We start from the raw sequence: 18,720 nt of genomic DNA, 5'->3' as shown, positions 1-18,720 counted from the left end.
GGGCAATGTTGATTCTGGGTATAAAACTCTAGTTGGATTTGATTCTTCTTAGCTTATTAAAATGGAGAAGGCGATGGCACCCCACTCCAGTACTCTTGCCTGGAAAATCCTATGGACAGAGGAGCCTGGTAGGCTGCAGTCCATGGGGTCGAAAAGAGTCGGACATGACTGAGCAACTTCACTTTCATTTTTCAGTTTCATGCATTGGAGAAGGAAATGGCAACCCACTCCAGTGTTCTTGCCTGGAGAATCCCAGGGACGGGGGAGCCTGGTGGGCTGCCATCTGTGGCGTCACACAGAGTCAGACACGACTGAAGTGACTTAGCAGCAGCAGCAGCTTATTAAAAATGGTGCTCAAGGGATTTCCCTGGTGATCCATTGGTTAAGACTCTGAACTCCCAACTCAGGGGGCACGGGTTCAAGTCCTGGTTGGGAAACCAAGATCCTGCATGCCTCTTGGCCCTATCCCACCCCCCACCCCGGCAAAAAAGTATAAAAATAGTACTCTCTTGTTATCCATCTTATTTTATTTTTCCTTAGACATCACCAGTTAGCCTTTTTCTTGCTTGTTTGGTCTCTGTATTCTCTAAAAGTGCATTACATTAACTTTGGCTTCTAGACCATATTTTAGCTCATTATTTTATCCTGTGTATATACAATATTTGACTCAGGATATTAAGTTATTGCAACCATTGGGTGATGTATTTTTAAACCATGCTTGTGTATTTTCACTTCTAATTTCAATTTCTCCCCACTTTCTCTCTACTCTCCTTTTCATCACATCTCACTTCTCTTCTAACTGTGTTCTGAGTTTTCCAAGATAATTCCCCTTGGATTCTATTGGGATATTTGCTCTTGAATTGTCTTGCTGTTTAGTAATCTGGTCTGTGCTGGGATCAATATATTCTTAGCTACTTAAGTTCTTCATTTCAGCTCTAACATAAACAATATGCAACTTTAAGCTTTGAAAGAAAATAGTTGCTCAATGATGAGAAAATGGATTCCATTTAGTACAATAAATCTCAAGTAGATAAGGGAAATTTGTAACTTAGATCATATTAAAATATTTTAGGCATCTGTAGTCATCAAAATTCATCTGAAAACTTGAGCAGAGGAAGAAATTTGCATTACACATCTTAGTCAAGTACATAAAACTGAATACTGTAAATATAATAATTCTGTATGATGAAGCAAAATACTGAAAAAACACTGGAAAATGGGTCAAACTGTAGAACAGACATGCCATAAGAAAGGATAAGTTAATACTTGGTGTGAGTCTTCTCTTAGAACTGTCAGTCTTGTGAAATCTCAATGTAGGTCAAGAATAATGGATCAGATTTCAAATTTAACTTTTGACTTAACAAGGCTTGTAATCATAAGACACCAATTTTCAAGGCTCAGAATGAAGAAAAGGATATAATGTTTTCTGATGTGGATGACATTTTGAAATATTTCTTTTTGTTTCTTTAAGGACAAATATTATCAAAACCAGTGTTCTCTTTCAATTTACTTTCTTTAGAATGCTTTCTACAAAATTTAAAATTACATAGGTCATATTGTCATTTTGTATTTGTGTTGGCTGGATAGAGCTATGTTTGGTGGTCACTTTTTGTGTATCCACTTGATCGGGCTAACAGATACCAGTATAGCTGGTTAAGCTTTATTCCTGGGTGTGTTCTTGAGAGTATTTCTGGAAGAGATTAGCATTTGATTCTAAGGCTGAGTAAAATACTGAGTAAAAGACACCCAACCTCATCAGTGTGGGTGTTATCTAATCTCCTGAGGACCAAAAGAAATGGAACAAAAAGATGAAGGAAGGGTGATTCATACCCCCTCTTCCTGAGCTGCAACGCCCATCTTTTCCTGCCCTTGGACATCAGAGCTCCTGGTTCCCAGGCTTTCACACTTGGACTCAATTATGCCACCAGCTTTTCTGCTTCTTCAGCTTGGAGATGATCATTCATGGGACTTCTCCATCTCAAACCTATAAAACAATTCCTATAATAAATTTCCAGATACATATGAAAAATTAAGGTTGACTCAGGTTTTTAAAATATTTATTTGGCTGCTCCAGGTCTTAGTTGTGTCATGTGGGCTCTTCAATTGTGACACGTGTGATCTGGTTCCCTGACTGGGGATGGAACCCAGGCCCCTTGCATTGTAAACAGAGTCTTAGTCACTGGGAAGTAAATCCCTAACCCAGGTTTGTATTTCAGCTAGATAATTGTGTCTAGATCTCATGACTAGATAACAGGGAGAAAGGATTTGGAATCTTAAGCTATAGTGGCTAAGTTATTGCATGAATTATTGGTTAAACGAATCAGGTTATCTTTCAAACTTCACTATAATTGAGGTTTTGATCATTGACACTGCAAGGGATCATTTACCTTCACCCTCTGCATCTAACATTCCAAAAGAGTCATAGTTGGGCTTAGAGGTACATGTTTTCTTTGGGGTTTAGGGCAAGAAACACTCATATGTGGTATTGTAGCCGTTCACCAGAAGACAATACAATGTCTTCACTGCAGTTTTAAAATTTAACTATTATCTGACAATTGCACAAATCTACTCATTTCTTGGAGAAGGAAATGGCAACCCACTTGAGCATTCTTGCCTGGAGAATCCCATGGACAGAGGAGCCTGGTAGGCTACAGTCCACGGGGTCGCAAAGAGTTGGACACAACTGAGCAACTTCACTTTCATTCATTCCTTACTGTCTATGCATAGAGGCATTCAAAATATATTATACTATCTTCATTTTTAAAATTAATTTACTTATTTTAATTGGAGGCTAATTACTTTACAATATTGTAGTGGTTTTTGTCATACACTGACATGAATCACCCATGGGTGTACATATATCCCCCATCTTGAATCCCCCTCCCACCTCCCTCCCCATCACATCCCTCAGGGTCATCTCAGTGCACCAGCCCTAAGCACCCTGTCTGATGCATTGAAGCTGGACTGGTCATCTATTTCACATATGATAATATACATGTTTCAATGCTATTCTCTCATCATCCCACCCTCGCCTTCTCCCACAGAGTCCAAAAGTCTGTTCTTTACATCTATGTCTCTTCTGTCCCACATATAGGGTCATCATTACCATCTTTCTGAATTCCATATATATGCATTAATATGCTGTATTGATGTTTTTCTTTCTGACTTGCTTCACTCTGTATAAAAGGCTCCAGTTTCATCCACCTCATTAGAACTGATTCAAATGCATTCTTTTTCATAGCTGAGTAATATTCCATTGTGTATATGTACCACAGCTTTCCTATCCATTCCTCTGCCGATGGACATCTAAGTTGCTACCGTGTCCTGGCTATTGTAAACAATGCTGCAATGAACATTAGGGTACATATATCTCTTTCAATTCTGGTTTCCTCGGTGTGTTTGCCCAGCAGTGGGTTTGCTGTGTCATATGGCAGTTCTATTTCCAGTTTTTTAAGGAATCTCCACACTGTTCTCCATAATGGCTGTACTAGTTTGCATTCCCACCAACAGTGTAAGAGGGTTCCCTTTTCTATTTTCTGGTTTGTGTATTTTATTTATCTTCTCAAAAAAACAGCTTTTAGTTTTCTTGGGTTTTGCTATACTCTCCTTTGTTTCTTTTTCATTTATTTCTGCCCTAATTTTTTATGATTTCTGTCCTTCTACTAACCCTGGGGTTCTTCATTTCTTCTTTTGCTAGTTGCTTTAGGTGTAAAGTTAGGTTATTTATTTGATTTTTCTCTTGTTTCTTGAGGTAAACATGTATTGCTATGAACCTTCCCCTTTAGCACTGCTTTTATTGAATCCCATAGGTTTTGGGTTGTCGTGTTTTCATTTTCATTCGTTTCTATGCATGTTTTTATTTCTTTTTTTTTAAATTTCTTCTGTGATTTGTTGGCTATTCAGAAGTGTGTTGTTTAGCCTCCATATGTTTGCATTTTTAATAGTTTTTTTTCCTGTAGTTGACATCTAATCTTACCACATTGTGATTAGAAAAGGTGCTTGAAATGATTTCAATTTTTGTGAATTTACCAAGACTAGATTTATGACCCAGGATGTGATCTTTCCTAGAGAAGGTTCCATGTGCACTTGAGAAAAAGGTGAAATTCATTGTTTTGGGGTCAAATGTCCTATAGATATCAATTAGGTCTAATTGGTCTATTGTATCATTTAAAGTTTGTGTTTCCTTGCTAATTTTCTGTTTAGTTGATCTATCCATAGGTGTGAGTGGGATATTAAAGTCTCCCACTGTTATCATGTTACTGGGTTAATTTCCCTGTCTATACTTGTTAGCATTTGGCTTACATTTTGTGGTGCCCCTATGTTGGGTGCATATATATTTGTAATTGTTATATCTTCTTCTTGAATTGATCCTTTGATTATTATGTAGCGTCCTTCTTTGTCTCTTTTCACAGTCTTTATTTCAAAGTCTATTTTTTCTGATATGAGTATAGATACTCCTGCTTTCTTTTGGTCTCCATTTGGGTGAAATATCATTTTCCAGCCCTTCACTCTCAGTCTGTATGTGTCCCTTGGTTTGCAGTGGGTCTTTTGTAGATAGCATATATAGGGGTCTTGTTTTTGTATCCATTCAGCCAATCTTTGTCTTTTGGTTGGGAGCATTCAGTCCATTTACATTTAAGGTAATTGTTGATAAGCATGATCCCATTGCCATTTACTTTGTTGTTTTGGGTTCGAGTTTATACACCTTTTCTGTGTTTCCTGTCTAGAGAAGATCCTATAGCATTTGTTGAAGAGCTGGTTTGGTGGTGCTGAATTCTCTCAGCTTTTGCTTGTCTGTAAAGCTTTTGATTTCTCTTTCATATTTGAATGAGATCCTTGCTGGGGTATAATAATCTGGGTTGTAGGTTTTTCTCTTTCATCACTTTAAGTATGTCCTGCCATTCCCTTCTGGCCTGAAGAGTTTGTACTGAAAGATCAGCTGTTATCCTTATGGGGATCCCCTTGTGTGTTATTTGTTGCCTTTCCCTTGCTGCTTTTAATATTTGCTCTTTTGTGTTTGATCTTCGTTAATTTGATTAATATGTCTTCGAGTGTTTCACCTTGGGTTTATCCTGTTTTGGACTCTCTAGATTTCTTGGACTTGAGTGGCTATTTCCTTCCCCATTTTAGGGAAGTTTTCAACTATTATCTCCTCAAGTATTTTCTCATGGCCTTTCTTTTTGTCTTCTTCTTCTGGGACTCCTATGATTCAAATGTTGGGGCGTTTGACATTGTCCCAGAGGTCTCTGAGGTTGTCCTCATTTCTTTTACTTCTTTTTCTTTTTTGCTCTTTGCTTCATTTATTTCCACCATTCTGTCTTCCACCTCACTGAATCTATCTTCTGCCTTAGTTATTCTACTGTTTGATCTCAGTTATTGCATTATTCATTATCGATTGACCCTTTTAAAATTCTTCTAGGTCCTTGTTTAACATTTCTTGCATCTTCTCAATCCTTGTCTCTAATCTATTTATCTGTAACTCCATTTTGTTTTCTGATTTTGGATCATCTTTACTATCATTATTCTGAATTCTTTTTCAGGTAGACTCCCTATCTCCTCCTCTTTTGTTTGGTTTGGTGGGCATTTATCATGTTCCTTTACCTGCTGAATATTTCTCTGCCTTTTCATCTTGTTTAGATTGCTCTGTTTGGGGTGGCCTTTCTGTATGCTGGAAGTCTGTGGTTCCTCTTTATTGTGGAGGTTGCTCTCTGTGGGTGGGGTTGGACTAGTGGCTTGTCAAGGTTTCCTGGTTAGGGAAGTTTGCATCAGTGTTCCGGTGGGTGGAGCTGGATCTCTTCTCTCTGGAGTGCAATGAAGTGTCCAGTAGTGAGTTTTGAGGTGTCTGTGGGTTTGGTGTGACTTTGGGCAGCCTGTATTTTAATGCTCAGGGCTATGTTCCTGTGTTGCTGGAGAATTAGCTTGGTATGTCTTGCTCTGCAGCTTGTTAGCTCTTGGGTGGGGTTTGGTTTCAGTGTAGGTATGGAGGCTTTGGATGAGCTCTTGTTGATTAATGTTCCCTGGAGTCAGGAGTTTTCTGGTATTCTCAAGTTTTGGATTTAAGTCTCCTGCCTCTGGCTTTCAGTCTTATTCTTACAGTAGCCTCAAGGCTTCTCCATCCATACAGCACCGATGATAAAACATCTAGGTTAATGGTGAAAAGATTCTCCACAGTGAGGGACACCCAGAGAGGTTCACAGAGTTACATGGAGAACAGAAGAGGGAGGAGGGTGATAGAGGTGACCAAGAGGAGAAAGGGGGAAATCAAAAGGGGAGAGACCAGCGTGGCTAGTAATCAATTCCCTATGTGCTCTCCACAGTCTGGAACACCCAGAGAGGTTCACAGAGTTATATAGAGAAGAGAAGAGGGAGGAAGGAGATAGAGGTGACCAGGAGGAGAAGAGGGGCAGTCAAAAGGGGAGAGACCAATCTAGCCAATAAGAAGTTCCCTAAGTAACAGACTGGTTCCAAATAGGAAAAGGAGTTCGTCAAGGCTGTATATTGTCACCCTGTTTATTTAACTTACATGCAGAGTACATCATGAGAAACTCTGGACTGGAAGAAACACAAACTGGAATCAAGATTGCCAGGAGAAATATCAATAACCTCAGATATGCAGATGACACCACCCTTATGGCAGAAAGTGAAGAGGAACTCAAAAGCCTCTTGATGAAAGTGAAAGTGGAGAGTGAAAAAGTTGGCTTAAAGCTCAACATTCAGAAAACGAAGATCATGGCATCCGGTCCCACCACTTCATGGGAAATAGATGGGGAAACAGTGGAAACAGTGTCAGACTTTATTTTTCTGGGCTCCAAAATCACTGCAGATGGTGACTGCAGCCATGAAATTAAAAGACCCTTACTCCTTGGAAGGAAAGTTATGACCAACCTAGATAGCATGTTCAAAAGCAGAGACATTACTTTGCCAACAAAGGTTCATCTAGTCAAGGCTATAGTTTTTCCTGTGGTCATGTATGGATGTGAGAGTTGGACTGTGAAGAAGGCTGAGTGCTGAAGAATTGATGCTTTTGAACTGTGGTGTTGGAGAAGATTCTTGAGAGTCCCTTGGACTGCAAGGAGATCCAACCAGTCCATTCTGAAGGAGATCAGCCCTGGGATTTCTTTGGAAGGAATGATGCTAAAGCTGAAACTCCAGTATTTTGGCCACCTCATGCGAAGAGTTGACTCTGGAAAAGACTCTGATGCTGGGAGGGGTTGGGGGCAGGAGGAGAAGGGGACAACAGAGGATGAGATGGCTGGATGGCACCACTGACTCGATGGATGTGAGTCTGAGTGGACTCCGGGAGTTGGTGATGGACAGGGAGGCCTGGAGTGCTGCGATTCATGGGGTCGCAAAGAGTCAGACACGACTGAGCGACTGATCTGATCTGAAGTGTTCTCCACAGCCCGGCACACCCAGAGAGATTCACAAAGTTAAGTAGAGAAGAGAAGGGGGAGGGAGGAGACAGAGGTGACCTGGGGGAGAAAAGGGAGAGTCAAAAGGTGAAATAGCAATCAAGGCAGTAATCACACCCCTAAGTAAAAATGGGTACTGAAGGTTAGATTCTTAAAGGTACAAAATTGACAACAAATATCAAAAAGCAAAGATTAAAAATCTAGAGTAGAGGTTGCTAACGCTAAGTCACTTCAGTCTTGTCTGACTCTGTGCGACCCCATAGACGGCAGCCCACCAGGCTCGGTCGTCCCTGGGATTCTCCAGGCAAGAATACTGAAGTGGGTTGCCATTTCCTTCTCCAATGCATGAAAGTGAAAAGTGAAAGTGAAGTCGCTCAGTCATGACCGACTCTTAGCGACCCCTTGGACCGTAGCCCACCAGGCTCCTCCGTCCGTGGGATTTTCCAGGCAAAAGTACTGGAGTGGGGTGCCATTGCCTTCTCCAGCCTTTCCTAGCACTGGCAATAAATCCCTGAATTTCCAGATCTTTCCTCACATTCCCAAATGCCATCTTCCCCTCTGCAGTTCATAGTATCATTTTAACGTATTTTTCTTCTTGGTACATTTCAAAATGATGTGGTATTTTAATTATTTATTATTTATCCACAGAGCCATGGATGGCTCTTTTCAAAGATTTGTTTTTATGGCTGTTTACTTGAGAGGAAAAGAAAAAAAAAAACCACCTGGAATACGCTATGAAATATTTGAAATTGAAATCTTTGTGCCTCTCCTCTCAAAATCTGTCTTGCTCACAGACATGAGGACTTTTGGCTCAAGGATCCTTTTGAATAACTTTCCTAGATGATCTGCCTTTTCAGCACTGCCTCTGTTCCTGAGTTTCTCACTTTGAAAAGAGGTATTCACTTATTTGAGACTCAGTTTTTCAATAAATCTGAATTTTATTTACTCAATAGACCTGGGGAGACAGTGTAAAGCTTTTCCAAAGAGGCAAAAAAGGTGAATCTCAGAAAAAAGAATCTCATTATTACATTCTACATGTCAAATTTTTGTTTAATATTTTTTAAACTCTGAGTGGATGTCCTTACAGTCTGAGGCCTTTTGGGTGATTTCAAATGGCATATCAGGACTTAGACTTGCAGTATCTAAAAGCGATCCCCGTGATCATTTACAGTTTGGTTTCTTTTTTTGGAAATAAGTGACCTCTTCATTTTCTGATAGGAATAGATATTTTGGAGTTTGCCTGTTTAACAAATAAAATTGTGTCACAATTTTCTACCTTCCTTATGCATAAACACTGGGTTGAGTGCTTTTGCTGGATTTCTTGTGAAGTTTGGAGAAGGAAATGGCAACCCACTCCAGTATTCTTGCCTGGAGAATCCCAGGGACGGCAGAGCCTGGTGGGCTGCTGTCTATGGGGTCACACAGAGTTGGACATGACTGAAGCGACTTAGCATCATTTTGTCAATTCAATGGTAATTCAAAGTATTGTGGCTGTAGAGCAGAGCCTGAGGACAGTGACTCCAAACTAAAGCTCCCCGCTCTTTGAAGCAGAGCAGACAGTGGGGTTTTCTTTGGCATAGATGTCTTTACATGTTATGTTTGAGTTCTGCGTCTATGATGTAAGTGCACTCAGAGTGTATTTTGTGTATTGAAAAAGTCTGTGGTCAGGAGTTCTGTCTCCTGGACAAAGAGCCTATGAATTGGGGAGTTATTTTGAGTTTGATGTTAAACTGAATCTTCCTTGAGAGTCTCCTTATTTGTGAGGAGGTGAGGAGAGTTCACTCCAGTGATGGCTCAGGTGTCCCTATCCTCCTTCACCAGGGACTGATCCACCTTAGGGATTATATCTCAACCTGGGGCAGGGCTTCCCAGATGGCAGAGTGGTAAAGAATCCTCCTGCTGATGAAGGAGATACAAAGACACAGGTTCAATCCCTGGGTCAGGAAGATCCCTGGAGAAGGAAATGGCAACCCACTCTATTATTCTTGCCTGGGAAATCCCATGGACAGAGGAGCCTGGCAGGCTACAGTCCATGGAGTTGCAAAGGGTCAGACACAACTTTAGCAAGTAAACAACAACAAGCAAATGTCCAGTGATATCTATTTTTATTTTTTATTAATTTGTATTGGAGTGTAGTTGCTTTACAATGTTCTTAGTTTCTGCTGTATAGCAAAGTGAGTCAGTTATGCATGTATGCATATATTCCCTCTTTTTCAGATTCTCTTCCCATTTAGGTCACCACAGAGCACTGAGTAGAGTTCCCTGTGCTGTACAGTAGGTTCTCATCAGTTATCTATTTTATACATCATATCAATAGTGTATATGTCAATCCCAGCCCATCCCATCCTGCCAGCCTGCTTGGTATCCATACGTTTTCTCTCTACATCTGTGTCTCTATTCTGCTTTGTAAATGACATTTGATATTTGTTTTATTTGCAATCTCCTAATGACATTTGATGTTGAGTGTCTATTCGTGTCCTTATTTAACATCTGTATATCTTTTTTGGTGATGTGTGTTCAAATCTTTGGCCCATTTTTTTAGCCATGTTTGGGACTTTATTTTTTCCCCCAAGGATTCTTGCTTTATTTTCAATTTTGCCATTTTTAACTGGATTGTTTATCATCTTACTGTTGTATTTTAAAAGTTCTTTGGACATTTTGGATACCAGTCCCTTGTCAGATATGCAGTAGGAAATGGCAACCCACTATAGTATTCTTGCATGGAAAATTCCATTCACAGAGGAGCCTGGGGGGCTACAGTCCATGGGGTTACAAAAGTCGGACATAACTGAGCAAAAAAAAAAAATGTTCTGCAAAGATTTTTTTCGCAATCTGTGACTGTCTTTATATTCTCTTACCATTGTCTTTTATAGAACAAGGGATATTAATGAAATGAAGCTTATTTTTTTCTTTCTTGGATCTTGCTTTTGGTGTTGTATCTTAAAATTCATCAATTAACACAAGATCCCCTGGATTTTTTTCCTGTTATCTTTTAGAATTTTTTTACTTTTGCATTTTACATTTAGAACTATGGTCTACTTTAAGTTTTCTGTAAGTTCTGTGCGTAGATTCACTTACTTGTTTTTGCATGTGAATATCTACTATTTATGGCACTATTTGTTGAAAAGTCTTTCTTTTCTCCATTGAATTGCCTTTTAGTCCTTTATCAAAGGTCTGCTGCTGCTGCTAAGTTGCTCCAGTCATGTCTGACTCTGTGCGACCCCATAGACGGCAGCCCACCAGGCTCCCCCGTCCCTGGGATTCTCCAGGCAAGAACACTGGAGTGGGTTGCCATTTCCTTCTCCAATGCGTGAAAGTGAAAAGTGAAAGTGAAGTCGCTCAGTCTTGTCTAGCAACCCCTTGGACTGCAGCCTACCAGGCTCCTCCATCCATGGGATTTTCCAGGCAAGAGTACTGGAGTGGGGTGCCATTGCCTTCTCCTGTCAAAGGTCAGATAACTGTATTTCTCTGGATCTATAAGAAAACAGTTGACTTCTGTATCCTCAGTCTTTCCATACTCTCTTATTAATTGCGGGAGTGATTTCTGGTGTTATGGATCCTTTCAGATATTTTACATAGAAAATCATGGCATACACAACAGAGTCAGTTTCATTTCTCCCTTCCTAATCTGTATACATTTTATTTCCATGTCTTATTGCATGACCTGGGCCTTCCAGTATAGTGTGGAACAAGAGTGGTGAGAGGACACTTTACCTAGTGTCTTAGTATCTTAACAACAACAAAAAAAGCCTCTTGTTTCTCACCAGTAAGTGTGATGTTGCCTACAGGTTTCATGCAAATGTTCTATCTTAAGAGGCAGAACTCCCCTCTATTCCTAGTGCATTATCATAAGTGGATGTTAGGTTTTATCAAATGTTCTTGTCTTACATTCCTTTCATCCCTGATTTTAATAATATCTGTCTTCCCTCTCTTCTCATTTAGCCTGCCTAGACCTTTATCAATTTTACTGATTATTTCAAATCACCAGCTTTTGATTTTTTTGATAGTCTATATTCCTGCAATTTTTATGTCTTCCCTAGTTTGCGGGGGGGGGGGGTCCATTTTATTTTAGTGTTATTGTGATATAACTGACATATAACATTTTTAAATATACAACATGATATGATATTTGTATAGATTATGAAGTATTACAATAAGTCTAGTTAATTAACTAGACTAATATTATCACACATGGTTACAGTTTTTCTTATGATGAAAAATTTTAAATTTCCTCTTTTAGCAACTTTCCAATATGCAATAAAATATTATTAACTATAGTCACACTGCTACATATTATATCCCCTGACTTATTTTATAACTGAAAGTTTATAACTTTTGATCTGCCTTCACCTATTTCACCCACCCCTTGACAACCCTCTCTTCACTTACCCCCTCTGGCAACTACCAATCTGTTCTCCATGTCTGTGAACTTGGGGTTTTCTTTTTTCTTTTGCATTCTTTGAAGGAAAGCCCTGTGAATCCTCTGTGTTATTATATAATCATGGACAGATTCACCAGCAGACCTCTGTGGACTTGAGTGAACTCCTGTGCAATATGGAGCTCTTAACATGTTCCTCAAGGTTAGCAAGGGCTTTGACTGAAAAGAGATCTTTCAGTACTTTATCATTTCATTCTGTGTGCTAAAAACTGGTGAGAAGCAGTCCTGAGGCTCATTGTATATAGAATTTGTGGAGGTCTAAGTTGTTAATGTCTTTTTAGCATGTAATATCATGGCAAGTTTTCTGAACCCTAAGTTCTAAATAACTTCTTAGCTCCACGAATGGGAGAGAGAAAGAATGGAGAAACAGTCTGCAATAAATGTTACACAAACTGCAAGTATGAGAATATTTTAATCTGGCCAGGTGCACCTGGCTAATTCAGGCCAATATGACTGAGAGAGTCATTTCCTAGGCAGGTTGATAAGAAGTCTAGGGGTCCCCAAGGAGAAGAGGGGTCTGGAATTCTCAAGGAGGAAGAAAGGACAAACTTTTTTTCCCTCTACATTCCTTAGGATTATATAACAATAATGTATCCTGCCTGGGGACAGTCTTTGGATTAAACCTTCTGGCTAATCCTGTTATCTTAAAATGTAAATTATGGGAGTAGGTCTGGTCTTTACAAGGATTATATAATAATAATGTATCCTGCCTGAGGACAGTCTCTGTATTAAACCTTCTGGCTAATCCTGTTACCTTAAAATGTAAATTATGGGAGTAGATCTGGTGAGGTCTTTACAACCTCCAGACATTCTTTTGATTCATTGGAGAGTATATAACTCCATTGCTAACACTAGCAAGCGGGGACTCTTTCTACCCTCTTCTGATGTCTGTCAGAAGCTTTCTCTATCTTCTTTATACTTTAATAAAACTTTATTGCACAAAAGCTCTGAGCGATCAAGCCTTGTCTCTGGCCCTGGATTGAATTCTTCTCCTCCAGAGGCCAAGGATCCCGGCGTCTTTGTGTGGTTCAATAACAACCTTTCATGGCTAAATGGTCCTCATTACAAGTTGTATTTCCACAGGCCTCCTGGACTCTCATGTTTGGTGATGGAAAGAGAAGGGAAAGTTCCCATTTCTTCACTGTTTTATTCATTAAAAACTACTGCAGATTTGACCTCATACATCATGGCTTTTTGCTTTGCATGTGCACTTAATCATGTCCAGCTCTTTGTGACCTCATGGATTGTAACCCATAAGTCACCTCCGTCCATGGGATTTCTCATGCAAGAATACTGGGGTGGCAAAATGGATTAAAGATCTAAATGTAAGGCCAGAAAGTATAAAACTCCTAGAGAAAAACATAGGCAAAACACTCTCTGATGTAAATATAGCAGGATTGTCTATGACCCACTTCCCAGAGCAATGGAAATGAAAGCAAAAATAAACAAATGGGATCTAATTTTTTTTTTTTTTTTTTTTTTTTAACAGCGCCCGGCGGAGCGCGAGGCCGCTTGGGACCACTCAGCGAGGTGGCACCGCCCCTCCGCGCTACCAGCCCCTGGGATCTAATTAAACTTGAAAGTTTTGCACAGCAAAGGAAACTATAAGCAAGGTGAAAAGACAGCTGTCAGAGTGGGAGAAAATAATAGCAAGTGAAGCAACTGACAAAGAATCAATCTCAAAAATATACAAGCAACTCCTGCAGCTCAATTCCAGAAAAATAAGCGACCCAATCAAAAAATGGGCCAAAGAACTAAACAGACATTTCTCCAAAGAAGACATACAGAGGGCTAACAAACACATGAAAAGATGCTCAACATCACTCATTATCAGAGAAATGCAAATTAAAACCACAATGAGGTACCATCTCATGCTGGTCAGAATGGTTGCTATCAAAATGTCTACAAACGATAAATGCTGGAGAGGGTGCAAAGAAAAGGGAACCCTCTTACACTGTTTGTGGGAATGTAAACCAGTATAGCCACTATGGAGAACAGTGTGAAGATTCCTTAAAAAACTGGAAATAGAACTGCCATATGACACAGCAACCCCACTGCTGGGCAAACACACTGAGGAAACCAGAATTGAAAGAGATACGTGTACCCTAATGTTCATTGCAGTATTGTTTACAATAGCCAGGACATGGAAGCAACCTAGATGTCCATCGGCAGAGGAATGGATAGGAAAGCTGTGGTACATATACACAATGGAGTATTACTCAGCTATGAAAAATAATGCATTTGAATCACTTCTAATGAAGTGGATGAAACTGGAGCCTTTTTTACAGAGTGAAGCAAGTCAGAAAGAAAAACAGCAATACAGCATATTAATGCATGTATATGGAATTTAGAAAGATGGTAATGATGACCCTATACGCAAGACAGCATAAGAGACACAGATGTAAAGAACAGACTTTTGGACTCTGTGGGAGAAGGAGAGGGTGGGATGATTTGAGAGAATAGCATTGAAACATGTATATTATCATATGTGAAATAGATCACCAGTCCAAGTTTGATGCATGAGACAAGGTGCTCAGGGCTGGTGCACTGGGATGACCCTGAGGGATGGGATGGGATGGGATGGGGAGGGAGGTGGGAGGGAAGTTCAGGGTGGGGAACACATGTACACCCATGGCTGATTCATGTGAATGTATGGCAAAAACCACCACAATATTATAAAGTAATTAGCCCCCAATTAAAATTTAAAAAATAAAAAGAATACTGGAGTGGGTTGCCATTTCCTCCTCCAAGGGATCTTCCCACCCCAAGCATTGAACCTATGTCTCTTGTGTCTCCTTCATTGGCAGTTGGATTCCTTACCACTGTGCCACCTGGGAAGCCCCCATATATCACGGAGGGCTGAGTTAAATGCTGTGTGATAACAAAGGAAATGAGTTTTTTTCCAAAAGAGATAGACATGTTTAAAATGATATTTGATCCATTTGGGTAGCATTTTTCTCATTTCTCCAAGGCGCTCTAGACCTTGACATTAGAGAGCAGTAACATTTCAAGTGGTCACAGTAAAAATGCATAAATAGTTTGCATGTTTGTTATGCTGTTAAATTCATGATGAAGTAAGTATGGACAGAAAGTAAGTTCTGATGACCAAGACATAAAATAAGTGTTTGAAGGTGATAGAATCATATATAATCTTCCTATAAATTGAGCATAAATCCCAGAGTTCTGTCAGACTCACACATCTTACTGGAAACATATTTGTGATGTTTTAGGACAGTGACTTTTGAGGATGTGGCTGTGAACTTCACTCTAGAGGAGTGGGCTTTACTGAATTCTTTGCAGAAGAAACTTTACAGAGATGTGATGCAAATAATTCTGGGGAACCTGGTCTCAATAGGTAAGAATAACATTTCTTCACTTCTTCGAGAACAAGTATTCCTTGCCAATCACCATTGTTCCAAGATGTGGAATGTGGAAAAGGAATACAGTAGTCCCCCTTATCTGCATGGAATACATTCCAAGATGACCAGTGGATGCCTGAAACCACAAATAGTACTGAATCCTATACACACATCAGTACAGTTCAGTTCAGTCGCTCAGTCGTATCCGACTCTTTGTGACCCCATGAAACACAGCACGCCAGGCCTCCCTGTCCATCACCAACCCCAGAGCCCAACCAAACCCATGTCCATCGAGTCGATGATGCCATCCAACCATCTCATCCTCTGTCGTCCCCTTCTCCTCCTGCCCTCAATCTTTCCCATACATACCCATGATACATTCAGAATTTGGTGCACAGTAAGAGATTGATTAAAAGCAAAAAAGCAAAACGGCTGTCTGAGGAGGCCTTACAAATAGCTGTGAAAAGAAGAGAAATGAAAAGCAAAGGAGAAAAGGAAAGATATAAGCATCTGAATGCAGAGTTCCAAAGAATAGCAAGAAGAGATAAGAAAGCCTTCCTCAGCGATCAATGCAAAGAAATAGAGGAAAACAACAGAATGGGAAAGACTAGAGATCTCTTCAAGAAAATCAGAGATTCCAAAGGAACATTTCATGCAAAGATGGGCTCGATAAAGGACAGAAATGGTATGGACCTAACAGAAGCAGAAGATATTAAGAAGAGGTGGCAGGAAGACATAGAAGAACTGTACAAAAAAGATCTTCACAACCCAGATAATCATGATGGTGTGATCACTCACCTAGAGCCAGACATCCTGGAATGTGAAGTCAAGTGGGCCTTAGAAAGCATCACTATGAATAGAGCTAGTGGAGGTGATGGGATTCCAGTTGAGCTATTTCAAATCCTGAAAGATGATGCTGTGAAAGTGCTGCACTCAATATGCCAGCAAATTTGGAAAACTCAGCAGTGGCCACAGGACTGGAAAAGGTCCATTTTCATTCCAATCCCAAAGAAAGGCAATGCCAAAGAATGCTCAAACTACTGCACAATTGCACTCATCTCACCCGCTAGCAAAGTAACGCTCAAAATTCTCCAAGCCAGGCTTCAGCAATATGTGAACTGTGAACTTCCAGATGTTCAAGCTGGTTTTAGAAAAGGCAGAGGAACCAGAGATCAAATTTCCAACATCTGCTGGATCATCAAAAAAGCAAGAGAGTTCCAGAAAAACATATATTTCTGCTTTACTGACTATGCCAAAGCCTTTGACTGTGTGGATCACAATAAACTGTGGAAAATTCTGAAAGAGATGGCAATACCAGACCACCTGACCTGCCTCTTGAGAAACCTATATGCAGGTCAGGAAGCAACAGTTAGAACTGGACATGGAACAACAGACTGGTTCCAAATAGGAAAAGGAGTACATCAAGGCTGTATATTGTCACCCTGCTTATTTAACTTATATACAGAGTACAGCATGAGAAATGCTGGACTGGAAGAAGCACAAGCTGGAAACAAGACTGCCGGGAGAAATATCAATAACCTCAGATATGCAGATGACATCACCCTTATGGCAGAAAGTGAAGAGGAACTAAAAAGCCTCTTGATGAAAGTGAAAGAGGAGAGTGGAAAAAGTTGGCTTAAAGCTCAACATTCAGAAAACGAAGATCATGGCATCTGGTCCCATCACTTCATGGCAAATAGATGGGGAAACAGTGGAAACAGTGTCAGACTTTATTTTTCTGGGCTCCAAAATCACTGCAGATGGTGACTGCAGCCATGAAATTAAAAAACGCTTACTCCTTAGAAGAAAAGTTATGACCAACCTAGATAGCATATTGAAAAGCAGACATTACTTTGCCAACAAAAGTCTGTCTAGTCAAGGCTACGGTTTTTCCTGTGGTCATGTATGGATGTGAGAGTTGGAATGTGAAGAAAGCTGAGCGCCGAAGAATTGATGCTTTTGAACTGTGGTGTTGGAGAAGACTCTTGAGAGTCCCTTGGACTGCAAGGAGATCCAACCAGTCCATTCTGAAGGAGATCAGCCCTGGGATTTCTTTGGAAGGAATGATGCTGAAGCTGAAACTCCAGTACTTTGGCCACTTCATGCAAAGAGTTGACTCATTGGAAAAGACTGATGCTGAGAGGGATTGGGGGCAGGAGGAGAAGGGGACAACAGAGGATGAGATGGCTGGATGGCATCACTGACTCGATGGATGTGAGTCTGAGTGAACTCCGGGAGTTGGTGATGGACAGGGAGGCCTGGGGTGCTTCGATTCATAGGGTCACAAAGAGTCAGACATGATTGAGCAACTGAACTGAACTGAACTGATTGAATAGATTGATATGGAGAATGAAATGGCAGTCCACCCCAGTATTATTGCCTGGAAAATCCCATGGACAGAGGAGCCTGGCAAGCTCTGTAGGGTCACAAAAGAGTTGAACATGACTTAGCAACTAACTAACAATAGCCAAGAGACTGATATCAATAACTAAGAATAGAACAAGTATAATACATATGCACTTAACACATGTAAGTGTTAAGTGTGCATAACTTTGCAGTTCAAGGTGAGAAAGCATAATAAGATCAATTTCTTTTTCTTTCACAATTTAATAACAGAAGATTAATTTCTCCTATAGGTCTTAGCAACATCAGTATATAGCTTTTCTTAAGTTGGAATTTTCATCTTTTCATTTAAAAAGGACTTTACGGTTTCTGTTTGGCATACCTTAATTCTTGCATCACTATTCTTGCATTTTGGGGCCATCATTAAGAAAAATGAAGGGACTTACCCTGATGGTCCAGTGGCTAAGACTCCACACTCCCACTGCAGGGGGGCCAGGTTCAATCTCTGTTCCGAGAACTAGATCTCACATGCAGCAACCAAGACCCAGTGTAGCCAAATAAATAAATATTAAAAAAAAAAATTTAAGGCATCATATCAGAGTCTTCTAAAGTTTGTTTAAAAAAAGAAATAAAGAAAAAGGATTACTTGAACACAAGCACAGGGATATCACCACAGTGATCTGACAACCAAGATGGCAACTAAGCGACAAATGGGCAGGTAGCAAATACAGGATGAACGCAGTGGACAAGGGGATGATTCATATCCTGGACATGACGGAGGTGGATGTTGCAAGATTTCATCATGCTACTCAGAAGGGTGCACAGTTTAAAACTATGAATTGTTTACTTCTATGATTTTCCATTTAATATTTTCAGACTGCAATTGACCATAGGTAACTGAAACCACAGAAAGCAAAACTGTGGATAAGGGAGGACTACCATACACTGGTACATAAACTAAGCATGTTACAGCTGATTGTGGACCTATAATCGAATATTGTTCTGTAATTTATAATAATTTGCATTATTTTTCTGGGTCTGTATTTTAGAGGAAATTGGGACAATCATAACATTGAAGATTGGTACAAAACCCAAGGGAGGAAACTAAGGTGAGTTATACACACAGTAGACAATGTTCCACGTGAGAGTCCTGGTATGTCATAAACTT

General features: G+C 40.0%; 1 long non-coding RNA gene across 1 annotated transcript; it reads right to left on the bottom strand.

The window, feature by feature from the left end:
• Positions 1-509: 509 nt before the first annotated feature.
• LOC147368631 (uncharacterized) lies at positions 510-18,260 on the bottom strand. Its single transcript, XR_015166722.1, has 2 exons — positions 17,999-18,260; positions 510-1,984 (listed from the first exon to the last, which is right to left on the bottom strand). It is a non-coding gene; the product is annotated as an uncharacterized LOC147368631 (long non-coding RNA).
• Positions 18,261-18,720: the final 460 nt, after the last annotated feature.

Source organism: Bos grunniens, chromosome 7, assembly GCF_055505025.1.
Source record: "Bos grunniens cultivar Pamir isolate PY7600 chromosome 7, Bosgru_T2T1.0, whole genome shotgun sequence".
Classification (NCBI taxonomy): domain Eukaryota; kingdom Metazoa; phylum Chordata; class Mammalia; order Artiodactyla; family Bovidae; genus Bos; species Bos grunniens.
This window is presented reverse-complemented; position numbering and strand designations above follow the sequence as displayed.